The sequence below is a fragment of the Triticum dicoccoides genome, chromosome 3A, assembly GCF_002162155.2.
Source record: "Triticum dicoccoides isolate Atlit2015 ecotype Zavitan chromosome 3A, WEW_v2.0, whole genome shotgun sequence".
NCBI lineage: Eukaryota > Viridiplantae > Streptophyta > Magnoliopsida > Poales > Poaceae > Triticum > Triticum dicoccoides.
In genome coordinates, this window is record NC_041384.1 from 27,496,079 (window position 1) to 27,509,166 (window position 13,088).

The following is a 13,088-nucleotide window of genomic DNA, read 5'->3' on the forward strand; positions in this document are numbered from 1 at the left end:
TACGTCCACTTACATTAGTCCAGCTTGCTTCTAGTTGAGCCAACACTGAGCAGTATGTATGGATGATTTTGTACAATATTTCACAGGTGCTTGCTGCAATGCATCATCAGTGGCTTCAGTAACAAAGTAACATGTGCATACGTCATCACTGTATAATATTATTAACATGATATTCATGGCTGAGTTGCACTCTACAGAGGAAAAAACTATCCGATCGTGTTAACTGGACAAAAGATTCTTTCTACTTATCTCCTATACCACCGACGATGTAAGCAACTGACAAGTTTAACGACAAGGTTGATCATGATGGGAGTTAATTTCACTCCTTTACCACCAACGATGTACAACATGTGGACATGTCATTCATGAGTTGATGTGGGCATTTTTGCATGTTTGTCATAGTATAAAGCAACTTGGGGCGATGGAAATTGCTTAGGTTTTTCTGAGAATCTGGAAATTGCTTAGGTATGCATTTATGTTCTTCAATAAAAGTCAACTAGGTGAGTGGGGCTGATTCAATGGGTAGGCCAGGTGGTGTATGGCCCAAGGCCCATGTGTGCAAAGCACTACCACCCATCATATCTGGCCTATTATCTTTGGCAAGATTGGATTGGCCTTTTTATCGTTCATTGATTGACATTCATCATAACGACTGAAGCCAACCACCAATCTCAATTTCTTCCTTCTCATGGTATTCATAGAAGTGCATGATTTTGTTCAACTCGGTAAATTCTTCCATCTCCAAGCTCAGATTCATTATGCAGGGCGGTACTAAAGCTTGCAAATTTCATACCTAATTGTGGCATGTTTGTATGAACTTTGTTAATCTATTCATATTACGCTCTTGGTATATTCTTGATTCATAATATTGTACTATGTTAGTATGTCATATTTGTGATATCTATTATTTTTATATTGTTGGCCACCCTTCTCCAAAATGCTTGATATGCCAGTAATCATGTACCAAGGGTTTTAGTGCATGTTTTGGGGCGTGCATGAATTATCCAAGATACACTACCTTAAACTACTTTCCTGCAAAGGTCAAACCAACATGAGCTACATCACCCGCCAGGCATGGCACAAGAAACCAAAGATACCATCATGTACTTCTTGTCAGTTTTAGAGCTTTGCTTTGGCACATCATCTCTTACATTGTTCATAGCTTTTGATGTGACTAACTGGGGGAAATTAAACTAATTTTCATTAAGAAAAATATACATAAAAAAACTCATAACCTCCGCACCATTCACCTTCATCTGTTCCCCAGGAGATCGGCCGTAGAGACCACGCCACAACAATGTTGCAAGCCAACTCAGACCCTAGCTGCACACCGCAGACATGAACCATCACGCATAGATGACGAGCATCGGCGCACTATGCATGGATAATTTCTTCTAAATATTTTTCTTAAAGTTTTTATTCGCAATTTTATCATCATCGGAATTTATAATGGTAGCCGGGAGACTACTAGAAAATAGATAAAACCCCGTTGAAAAGATATAGGTTTGGCAACAAATTAATGCAGGACTAGGGTTTTAACAACTAATTATGGTATATTTCAGTCTGCCAGGCAATTTTACATTGCCTCATGTGTAATTTGATACATCTATTACTATGTACATCTTTTTTCTCAGAAGAAAAGCACTATCATAAGATGCTCCAAAACGCATGAATCGGAAAGAGGTACTTTCTTTCGGCCTTTCGACTAACAAAGCATGGATTGGGAATATGTACTTAATTTTGGCTATTCTACCATGTTCCAGTTGAAAATTTGAAATCTACTTGTTATCTTGTAGGTTATTAAACCTTGATGTTTGAGGATGTATTTTAGTATTTGAAAATGCGAATGATCTTTTCAAAATATTTGGTTCATTGCCATAGTAAGCATTTTCATCATTACCTTTTGAATATGTACTAGTATTATGTACAACAATCTATGTTAGAACTTATGAAACATTCTTTTTACTGTAGTTATGAAACATATTTGCTTAATAAATTTTCACTAGCTAATTTTGCACCATGTGTTCAAATTGTGCACCAGGGTAACTTTTGCTATAGTTTCGCCCCTGGCTACTATACGCGGTTTCCCTTGCCTCAAGTAGCTACCAGTTGTTTCTTTTTCATTCGAAGATCGGGTATTGAAAGGTACGTGTATGTATGGTAGTGTGTGAGATAATTTTTGAAAGTGCAACTATCCCTAGGTGGTTTTGGTAATTCATAACAACATATAGCTCATTGAGCTAATGCTATTCCAAGATGATTATTTCAGGAAAGCTCAATGATTGACACGGCATGGATGTGAAAGTGGAACCCTCAAAATGCTAAGGACAAAGGATTGGCTCATGCTCAAAAGCTCAAGACTCTTCATTTTATATTTTAATAATCCAAGATCACATTGAGTCTTTAGGAAAAGCCAATACTATCAAGGAGGGATGAGGTGTTGCTTAATGAGCCTCTTGCTTCATGTGCTTAGTGATATGCTCCAAAACCCTCAACTACTTTCCCATATCCACAAATGACCTAAACCCTAAGCCAAACTCGGTCATACCGATTCTTTCTACTGATAGGGATCTCGGTCTCACCGAGATAGGATTGCAAACTCTCTGTTTCCCTTTCGTAACTTTTCGGTCTCACCGAAAGAGCGAATCGGTCCCACCGAGATTGCAATGTAAATTCAGTGTTTCCTTTTTGTAACTTTTCGGTCTCACCGAAAGAGCAAATCGGTCCCACCGAGTTTGCCTGACCAACTCTCTAGTTAGCGAATTACCAAAATCGGTCTCACCGAGATTACGTTATGCCCAAACCCTAACCATATCGGTCCTACCGAGTTGCATGTCAGTCCCACCGAAAATCTCTAACGGTCACTAGGTTTACCTTTTCGGTCCGACCGAGTTTGTTGATTCGATCCCACCGAGATTGGAAAACTATGTGTAACGGTTGGATTTTGTGTGGAGGCTATATATACCCCTCCACCTCCTCTTCATTCGTGGAGAGAGCCATCAGAACACATACACAATTCCAACTCATATGTTCTGAGAGAGAACCACCTACTCATGTGTTGAGACCAAGATATTCCATTCCTACCATATGAATCTTGATCTCTAGCCTTCCCCAAGTTGCTTTCCACTCAAATCTTCTTTCCACAAAATCCAAATCCTATGAGAGAGAGTTGAGTGTTGGGGAGACTATCATTTGAAGCACAAGAGCAAGGAGTTCATTACCTACACACCATTTGTTACTTCTTGGAGAGTGGTGTCTCCTAGATTGGCTAGGTGTCACTTGGGAGCCTCCGACAAGATTGTGGAGTTGAACCAAGGAGTTTGTAAGGGCAAGGAGATCGCCTACTTCGTGAAGATCTACCGCTAGTGAGGCAAGTCCTTCGTGGGTGATGGCCATGGTGGGATAGACAAGGTTGCTACTTCGTGGAGCCTTTGTGGGTGCTTGCTTCTTCGTGGACCCTTCGTGGGTGGAGCCCTTCGTGGACTCGCGCAACCGTTACCCTTCGTGGGTGGAGCCCTCTGTGGACTCGCGCAACCATTACCCTTCGTGGGTTGAAGTCTCCATCAACGTGGATGTAGGATAGCACCACCTATCCGAACCACGGGAAAAACATCCGTGTCTCCAATTGCGTTTGAATTCTCCAAACCCTTCCCTTTACATTCTTGCAAGTTGCATGCTTTACTTTCCGCTGCCAATATACTCTTTGCATGCTTGCTTGAATTGTGTGATGATTGCTTGACTTGTCCTACAATAGCTAAAATCCGCCAAGAACTAAAATTGGGAAAAGGTTAAGTTTTTATTTGGTCAAGTAGTCTAATCATCCCCCCTCTAGACATACTTTCGATCCTACAAGTGGTATCAGAGCCTTGGTCTCCATTTGCTTTGATCTCCATAGCTTTTGATGGTCATAGCCTTGGTTTCACAACCTAGGAGAGTATGACGTCTAGCGAGGGAAATTATCACCGTAGAGGTCCTTACTTTGATGGTACTAATTTTGCTAGTTGGAAGCATAAAATGAAAATGCATATTCTTGGACATAACCCCGCCGTTTGGGCTATTGTGTGTGTTGGTTTGCAAGGTGACTTCTTTGATGGGAAAGAACCAAACCGTGAAGCTACCGCGGATGAGTTGAAGAAGTTGCAATACAATGCTCAAGCTTGTGATATTCTCTTCAATGGATTGTGCCCCGAAGAATTCAACAAAATCAGCCGTCTTGAGAATGCAAAGGAAATTTGGGACACTTTGATTGATATGCACGAAGGTACCGACTCCGTCAAGGAATCCAAGTTGGATGTGCTTCAAAGTCAACTTGACAAGTTCAAAATGAAGGATGGTGAAGGTGTCGCTGAAATGTACTCTAGGCTTGCTCTCATCACAAATGAGATTGCCGGCTTAGGAAGTGAAGAGATGACCGATAGATTCATCATCAAGAAGATTCTAAGAGCCTTGGATGGAAAATATGATACTGTGTGCACATTGATCCAAATGATGCCCAATTACAAAGATCTCAAGCCAACGGAGGTGATTGGAAGAATTGTTGCTCATGAGATGTCACTTAAGGATACAGAGGAACTTCACAACAAATCAAGTGGTGCCTACAAAGCCTCATGTGAAGCCCCTACATCATCAAGTGAGAAACAAAACTTCAATGAAGAATTGAGCTTAATGGTGAAGAACTTCAACAAGTTCTACAAGAGTAGAAGCAAAGATAGAAGCTTCAAGTCAAGGTCCTACAATGACAAAAGATCTTCCAGTCGAGAGCAAAACTGCTACAGTTCTGGAAGACCCGGACACTATTCCAATGAGTGTACGGCTCCCTACAAGAGAAGAGAAGATTCTCCAAAAAGAAGAAGTAAAGAATCACCACCAAGAGAGAGAAGGAGTAGAGATGATCGTTATGAACGAAGATACTCACGAAGAAGCAAGGATTCGGAAAGGAAGGAAAAATCATCAAGGAGCTACACAAAACGAAGACATCAAGCTCATGTTGGTGAATGGGTATCCGGCTCCGACTCCGACAGCCACTCCGAGAGAAGTTATCACTCCGACTCCGAAGATACTCAAGATGCAGGTGTTGCCGGTCTAGCACTTGTGTCAACCAACTCCTACGACATATTTGACTCACCAAATGAAGGAATTGGAAGATGCTTCATGGCCAAAGGTCCTAAGGTAACACACCCCGAGTATGTTGATTTCAATAGTGATGAAGATGACTCGTTAGGTGATGATTTGCTTGTTGACAACTCTAGTGATGAATACTATGATGAAACGTCAATTAATCATGCTAATCAAGATAAAACGAATGACAATGATAAGGAGAAGATTGAGGCTCTAACTAAAGAACTAAACACTCTTAAGTTAGCTCATGAAACTATCTTCGAAGATCATCGAGAACTTTTAAGAGCTCATGAGAAATTACGCTTTGAAAAGCTCAATCTTGAGCAAGAGCATGAGTTCTTAAAAGCAATCAATGATGATCTCCGCAAGAAAAGTTCTTCTTACATTGCCAAGCGTTTACTCTTATCCACTTACATGCCTCAAGTCAAGTCTAGTAACAAGAACAAGAAAGATTCTTCCTCTATAAGTAACAATGATCATGCTAAATCCAATATTGTTGCTTCTAGTAGTTCTATTGATTCCACTAATGATTCTCTTAGCCAAGTTACACTTGAGCAAGAAAATAGCTTATTGAAGGGAATTATAGAGAAAGGAGTGTACAAAAGCCTTGCTGGGAGTAAGCAATTCGAGGAAATTGTGCGCAAGCAAGGAATGCACCGGAAGAATCAAGGTGTTGGTTTTGAACGAAAGTTCAATGCCAATGGAGTTGAGTGGGAATAAGATCAATACCCCAAGACAAAGTTTGTTCCTCAACAAGAGAAGTATGATACTTCTTTCAAGGGGACACAAGCTCAAGATGATCTTCCACCACAAGACTACAAGCAAAAAGGCAAGGACAAGCTTCAAGAGGAAATTGATGCATTTGAAGAAGCTCCTAAGACCTTAGTCAAGTGGATTCCCAAGACTACTTCAAGTTCCACTTCATCAAGTACGACTACAACTCCAAGGATTCCCATCAAGATGGTGTGGATCCAAAAGAAGAAGAACTAGAGAGTTCTTGAGGGTGACTCCGCCAACATACTTCACTCTTATCATTTTGGCAAGAACAAGTGCAATCAACTTCCACATCTTGCACTAGTTCAAGGAGTCACAAACCCTCTTGTTGGTAAGACAAGGGACAAGGTAACCTAAAAGTTTTCATGGACATCATCTTGTGTGTGCATCACTCTATATCTATGGATATCCTTGTTTGTTCCTTGTGGGACTAACCCATGTAGGTATTGAAAGTGCAATTCACTCAAATGGATAGCTCCAAGTGATCTACATCAACATTGAGCATCCACATCTTCAACATCTACATGAATTCATCATCGACAAAACCCGAGGTTAGTTCATCCCTCTAAGGGGGGATATCACATCTAGGGGGAGCTTTACTCTAAGACTTGAGCTAAAGCAACTCTAAAGATGTGAACACAACAATGCTTTATGTAAAAGTGGTATCCCCACTTGAGCTTAAACGATGAGTATGACCTATGATCAAGTGTTCTCACTTGACTCCTAAGTCAATATACTCATATATAGATGACCTTGTCATCGCAAATTGCTTGATAGGTGCTAGAATTGGGTGTGCATGCCTTTTCACATATTTCATTTGCCATCTTATTGTGTGAGCATGCTGGTTGCATATTTTACCCATTCGAGGACATCCACTTGTTGTTTTGATTGTTTGGTTTTATTTCCTTTTGCCAAGTGGATGGACAAGAATGCCTAAGAACCTCCTCTAGCTATCTATGCTTTTCTCGTCTCAAACTCTATTCATGCTACATCACAAAATTTGATCAAGTCACATTCGAACCACTCTGTGTGAGCAGCACTCGGAGTCCCCGATTCGTCATAGAATTAAACTTCCAAAACCTCTTTATGATTCTCGGTCTGACCGATACCCTACTTTCGGTCCTACCGAGATCATTAAGTTGATCTAGGTTTTCGATCTCGGTGCAACCGATTTGAACCATTCGGTCACACCGAGTTGCAACAACTGTATACAGTTTTGCATCTCAGTGCCACCGAGTTGTTCCACTCGGTCACACCGACAGGGTCGGGCTATATATAGTCACGGGCAAAAATTTGGAAATTTCTCCGAACCCCTTCGCCCGCGCGATAGCCTGCTCTGCCAACTTGGTCTCCGGATCGTCTCCTCGTCGCCAGCCGCCTCCAGTCGCTGGTCTCCATCACTGTCAACGGAATTCAACCCTGCCGTTGCCGCCGTAGCGAGTCTCCGCCGAACTAGGGTATGGACTCGATCTGTCAGGACCCCGACTCGATGTCACATCGATCTAGCTGGTAACACCTCATATCACTTTGCGGCCTCACGCACGGTATCCCCACGGGTGTCGTCTTACCTTTTCCCGGGACCGTTTGCGCCTGTTGGCTCACGTATATGATAGTGTCGCTAGCATCCATATGATAAAGAGCCCGGGCTGACATGACTAGTCGTAAACCCAAAGTGGCACAGACTTACAGGGACAGGCATCCATGACCCAGCTTCGAACGTGTCGGTCATCAGCAAGTGGGTCCGGGCTGTAGCACTGGGCTAGCAGGACTCCGGTAAACCGGGATGTAGCGGGCTAACAGGACTCCGGTACTCAAAGCGTGACATTTCCCCGAAGGGACAGACACAGGAACGAAGAAGGACACATGCCGGCCAGCCTAAGTGTTCCAGAGCAGTAGCAAGCTACCATGGCTCAACGGTAACACTAGGAGACATTTCCCGGTAAGAGAGGCTACTAAAGATAAACAACTAGATAGTCAGATCCCACACATACCAAGCATTTCAATCATACACACAATATGCTCGATATGTGCAAATACAACGAAGCATCACAACATGACTCTATGACACAAGTACTTTATTTAAGGCTCAGTGAGCCATACATATCATACACAAAGGTACGGGTCTCACGACCCCACATACAAGTCATACAGTCATACAAACCAGCAGCGGAAATAACTTGTCTGGGTACAGACAACTAGTAAAATAAAAGAGGCTTGGAAAGCCTAGCTATACTACGTGGTCCTTCACAAGCTCAGGGTCACCACCTGGGTCTTTAGCCTACTCGTTGATGTCAACGTCTACATAGAACCCATCAGAAGGGGTTGCAGCGTCTTCTGTAAAAAATGTAGATTATAGCAACATGAGTACAAAGGTACTCAGCAAGACTTACATCAGATCCTACATACATGCATAGTATCAAGAAGGGTTGGTGGAGTTATTGCAGCAAGCCAGCTTTGACTCTTGGCTAGGCTATCCTACGATACTCCAACTGAAATGGTTTTGCGCACACGAGTCCACTACTCACCACTTCAATACACTACCGAGGATCCGCCTCCGTCTTCCTACGGAAGAGCCATCCTCGGCACTCACACTTATCTTGAGGCTTTTAGTAGTTTCCATTTACTTGTCTATGAACTGTATAGGCAACTAACTAGTCCTTTACCGCGGACACGGCTATTCGAATAGATCATGTTAACCCTGCAGGGGGTACTTCTTCATACACGCTCTCACCACTTACCGTCGTTTACACGACATGTACTCGGCAACCTTCAAGCGGAAGCCCAACGTGGGTGTCGGCCACGACCTACCTAATCACCTAAGCCTCCAGTCCAGGTTTATCGCCTATTCAGGTTCCATCCGCAGGGAGTCCGGCCGAGGTTTCCCATACGGCCCCGAACGATGTGAACAGGGTTCCCGAGATACCTAACGGGTATTCGGTACACCCGGCCACGTACCTACCGCATCACAGCCCACCCCTACGGTCAGCGCTGTCCACGGCCTCCAGTAGGCTACAAACACCAGAAACTACTTGCAACTCCTGGACGGAGAACTAGGGTGAATAAGAAGCCGAGAGGGTCCATTGGTTTCGGGCCCAATGCATGGTACTAGCTGATTCTTAAATCACACATACAGATCTCAGTGCTTAAGGTCGGCTTCAATGAAACAACCCACCATGTACTCCTACATGGCCTTTCATCGATACCTTTACCAAATCGTGTTCACCACACCACTCTCATTACCGACATAATCATTTCACTCTAGCCCATCACCCAGATGAACCAGACCTGACACGACTCTAAGCATAGCAGGCATAGCAAGGTAGGAACAACACATACATATGGCTCAAGCAACTCCTAGACATGCTAGTGGGTTTCATCTAGTTACTGTGGCAATGACAGGTCATGCAGAGGAAATGGGTTCAACTACCGTAGCACACAGCAGTTTGAATCGCGTTGTCTTAATGCAGTAAAAGAGAGCAGGAGCGAGAACATGGGATTGTATCGATATGATCAAATGGTTGGTTGCTTGCCTGATGGTTCGATGCACGGATACGGTTCTTCGTTAGGGTAATCACGGTACTCCTCGGGGACAGAACCTGTCGCAAGGGCATCGATACACAAGCATCACCAAACAATGTGCAACAATATGATGCATGCATGAAACATGGCAATATGAGTGTATTGGGCTAATGCAACTAAAGCCAGAAGGGTTTGAACAAATTTGAATCAAAGATTCAAATTTCAAATTCAAATATGGCCTTTTAAAGTGCTTTTCCTTGTTCTGCTTAAAACATCAACTTAACTTGTTTGATCATGCATGAGAATAGTACAGATGGATAGATTGGATTTTTCTGATCATTTTTCATATATAATTTGTCCAATTTGGAGTTACAGAATAAAAGTTATGAATTTTTGAAGTTTAAATAATATTCTGGAATTTCCTGATTTAATTTAAATCCAGAAAATCAATTACTGTGTCAGCCTGACGTCAGTGTGACGTCAGCAGGTTAACGGAACTGGTCCAGGTCAAACCTGCCAGTGGGTCCCGCATGTCAGGGTGATTATTTTAATTAAAACTTAATTAAAACTAATCCTGTTTAATTAACAGGGCTGGGCCCCACCTGTCATTGACTCAGGGGAGTCAACCAGGGCCCACCCGTGGTCAAAGTTAATGTCGGCTGCCGGCGTTTAGTCGCCGGCGAGCCCGACGCGGCGGCGGAAGTGGTTTTGGTCATTTCGGCCACCAGAGGGGCCGCGGAGACCACCGGAGTGGAGCTGAGGCCAACCCGCAGCTCTTGGCGGGGCCCGTTGGGGTCGGGGTGGCCGGAGTCGACGGCGGCGAGCTCGGCTGCGGCCGCCGGGGTTCGGTCGTGCACGGGAACGGTGCTGGAGCTCGAAGTCGAGCAAAGCGAGGCGCTAGGGATGCTCTACGGGGTCTTGCGAACTCGTTGGACTCGCCGGGGTGACCAAATGGTCAACGGAGCTGCGTCGACGGCGAGCTCGGCGACGGCGGAGGTTCGGTCGTGGTGGGGAGGTGGCTACGGTGAGGGAACGAGGGGAAGGAGAGGGGGAAACGGTGGCGTAGCTCACCGCGGTTGCAGTGGGCGTCGAAGTGGGCTCGGGGACGCGCTGGAGACGGCGAATCGACGGCGACGGTGGTCGGAGCCCGAAGAGGGGAACGGCGACGTGGCGGCGATGCAGGGCTTCCGGGGAGCTGTGGAGCGGTGGGGAGGAAGAGGGAGTCGAGGCGGAGCTCCTGAGCTAGTCGGGGGAGCGAGGGGTGGTCGGAGACGGTGGCTATGGCGAACGGCGGCGACGGTGGTGTTCGGCCGTGTGAGAGGGAGAGCGAGTGAGAGGAGGGGAGAGCCGGGGGAGAGTGAGAGAGAGCAGGGGGGATCGGGACGGCCTGCGGGAGTCGTCCACGCGGCCAGGAGCGCGTCGGCAAGCAGGAGGTGGCCGCGCGGCCGTGCGCGCGCGAGCACGCAGCAGCTTCGGGGCGAGGGGAGGAAGACGACGGAGAGCTGCAGTGGTGGGCTGGGCCGCTGCTGGCTGGGCCGGCCAGCTGGCTGGGCTGCACAGTGGAGGAGCCCAGGTAAGCTCCTCCTGTTATATATTTTCCTCTTTTTTTTTTAATTTCTGACATTTGTTTGATTTAAATAATATATTAAATCATTTATTTAACTTATGCCAATTTTTGCAGGAGCTATTTATATTATTCCAGAGCTCTTTTATAATTGGCATAATATTTGGGCATATATTAATATATATAATTAATATATTTCCAATGCAAATATTTATGCATTTATTCCAAATGCCCAAAATAAATGTCCATGAGCCACTAAAAATATTGGTTTGATTTTTATCTCTGTCCAATATTTTCAGAGAGCAACATGAGCATTTTCTTGGACCCTTTTGGAGAAATTTTTATTTGGGTCATTTTCAAAATGGTTCTGAGGGTTTCACAGATCCCCATTTCAAGTTTCTGATGAAAGAGTAAACATGATGCAACACTCTAATGCATGACTAGCTAGGGTGTGACACGATCACAGTGCTATTCCCCGTCCGATTCCTAGCACATTGTGTTCTTAATGATTCTTGCCACGATTGAAACACTCCTATCCAGTCAATGCGTTCGTAGATTAGTTTTGATTCGAAAATTTTAGGGTTAGGTTTCCGCCGAAACCATCTCGGACCCACCGAGTTGAAAAACTCGGTCCCACCGATTTGGCTCATGCCATTGCACAAGTGAGACTCGGTCTGACCGAGAATTACTTATCGGTGTGACCGATTTTGGAACTTTGTGAAACCCTAGCAGTCTCGGTGCCACCGAACTGTGACTCGGTCTGACCGAGTTCACTAGTTTAGGTTCCAAAACTGCTTCGGTATCACTGAGTTTAAAAATCGGTAGATCCGAGATGATTTCAGTGGGAAACTAAAACTAAGATTTTGAATCATTCTTTTGCAAAAATCTCTGCATTTTGTGATGCTCATCCACTCTATCTCATCTATAACCTATTCACAGGGTCAGCAGTCAGAGTTTGCAACATGTCTGATCAGAGTGACAGCCAGAACATATCATAACAGCAAGTGCAGATGAGTGAGGGCACTAGTCCCTCAAGTTCTTTAGATGATGGCAGCAGAAGTACTCCTAGCAATCTGCCTAAAGCTGCCACCAGACAGAGAAAGAAGAGAACCTCAGACTCAGAAGATGAGGATTATGTGGCAGAAGAGGAAGCAACTTCCAAGAGAGTTGAGCCAGCTCAAGGCACAAAGCCAGGATTGAAAATCAAAAGGCCAGCAGGTAGGCAGCCTATGCCAAAGGCCAGAGCCTCTACTCAGATTCCTGAAAAGCCTGCAACCATAGAGCCAGTTGCCACTGAAGGAAAGGAAAGGGTCAAGAAGACCGTAGCCAGAGTGCTTGGAAAGGCTTCCATCATGGAAGAAGAGGAAGAAGAAGCGGTTGCTGCACCAGCACCTAAGGCACCTAAGCTTATGGGTGATGCTATAAGATCAGGGGCTGCCACATCTAAGCCCAAAGAAGCACCCAAAGCTGCCTCCAAGCCCAAGTCTGCACCAAAGAGAAATACAAGGAGCATACCTGCAATTGAAAAGAACAAGGCCCCAGTGCCTGAAGCTGCTGAAGAAGATGATGAAGAGCATGTTCTGAGAAAGCTCAAGCCCAAGATCCCAGACCACAATGATGCTCATCCTGTGGCTGAGGACATGAAGCTCAGAAGAGACTCAGGGCTGAGGAAGTGGAGAGAAGCAGACCCGTATGCTTCGAGGAGAAGAACTGCTGTGGATTACAGGTTTCACACCAAGGAACAACAAGATTTCTATGAGACAGTGCTGCTTGATAAGAAGCCCATAGTTTGTGACATGAGATGGGTTGATTGGGAGTACATCAAGGACAATGAGGAACACTATCTTGGTGTGATTGACAGTTTCAATGCTTGTGGAGTAGCAGACTTTGTTGGGCAGAAGCTCACAAAGTGGAACGAGGAACTTATTATGCAATTCTACTCCACAGCACACTTCTACCCAGATGGAAGGATCACATGGATGTCTGAGGGTACGAGGTACCAATCTACTGTTGAAGAATGGGCTAAGTTGATCAATGCCCCAGAGGAAAATGAAGATGACCTGGATGTATATGCCAAGAAGAAGATGGACCACAACTCTATGTCCAACATGTA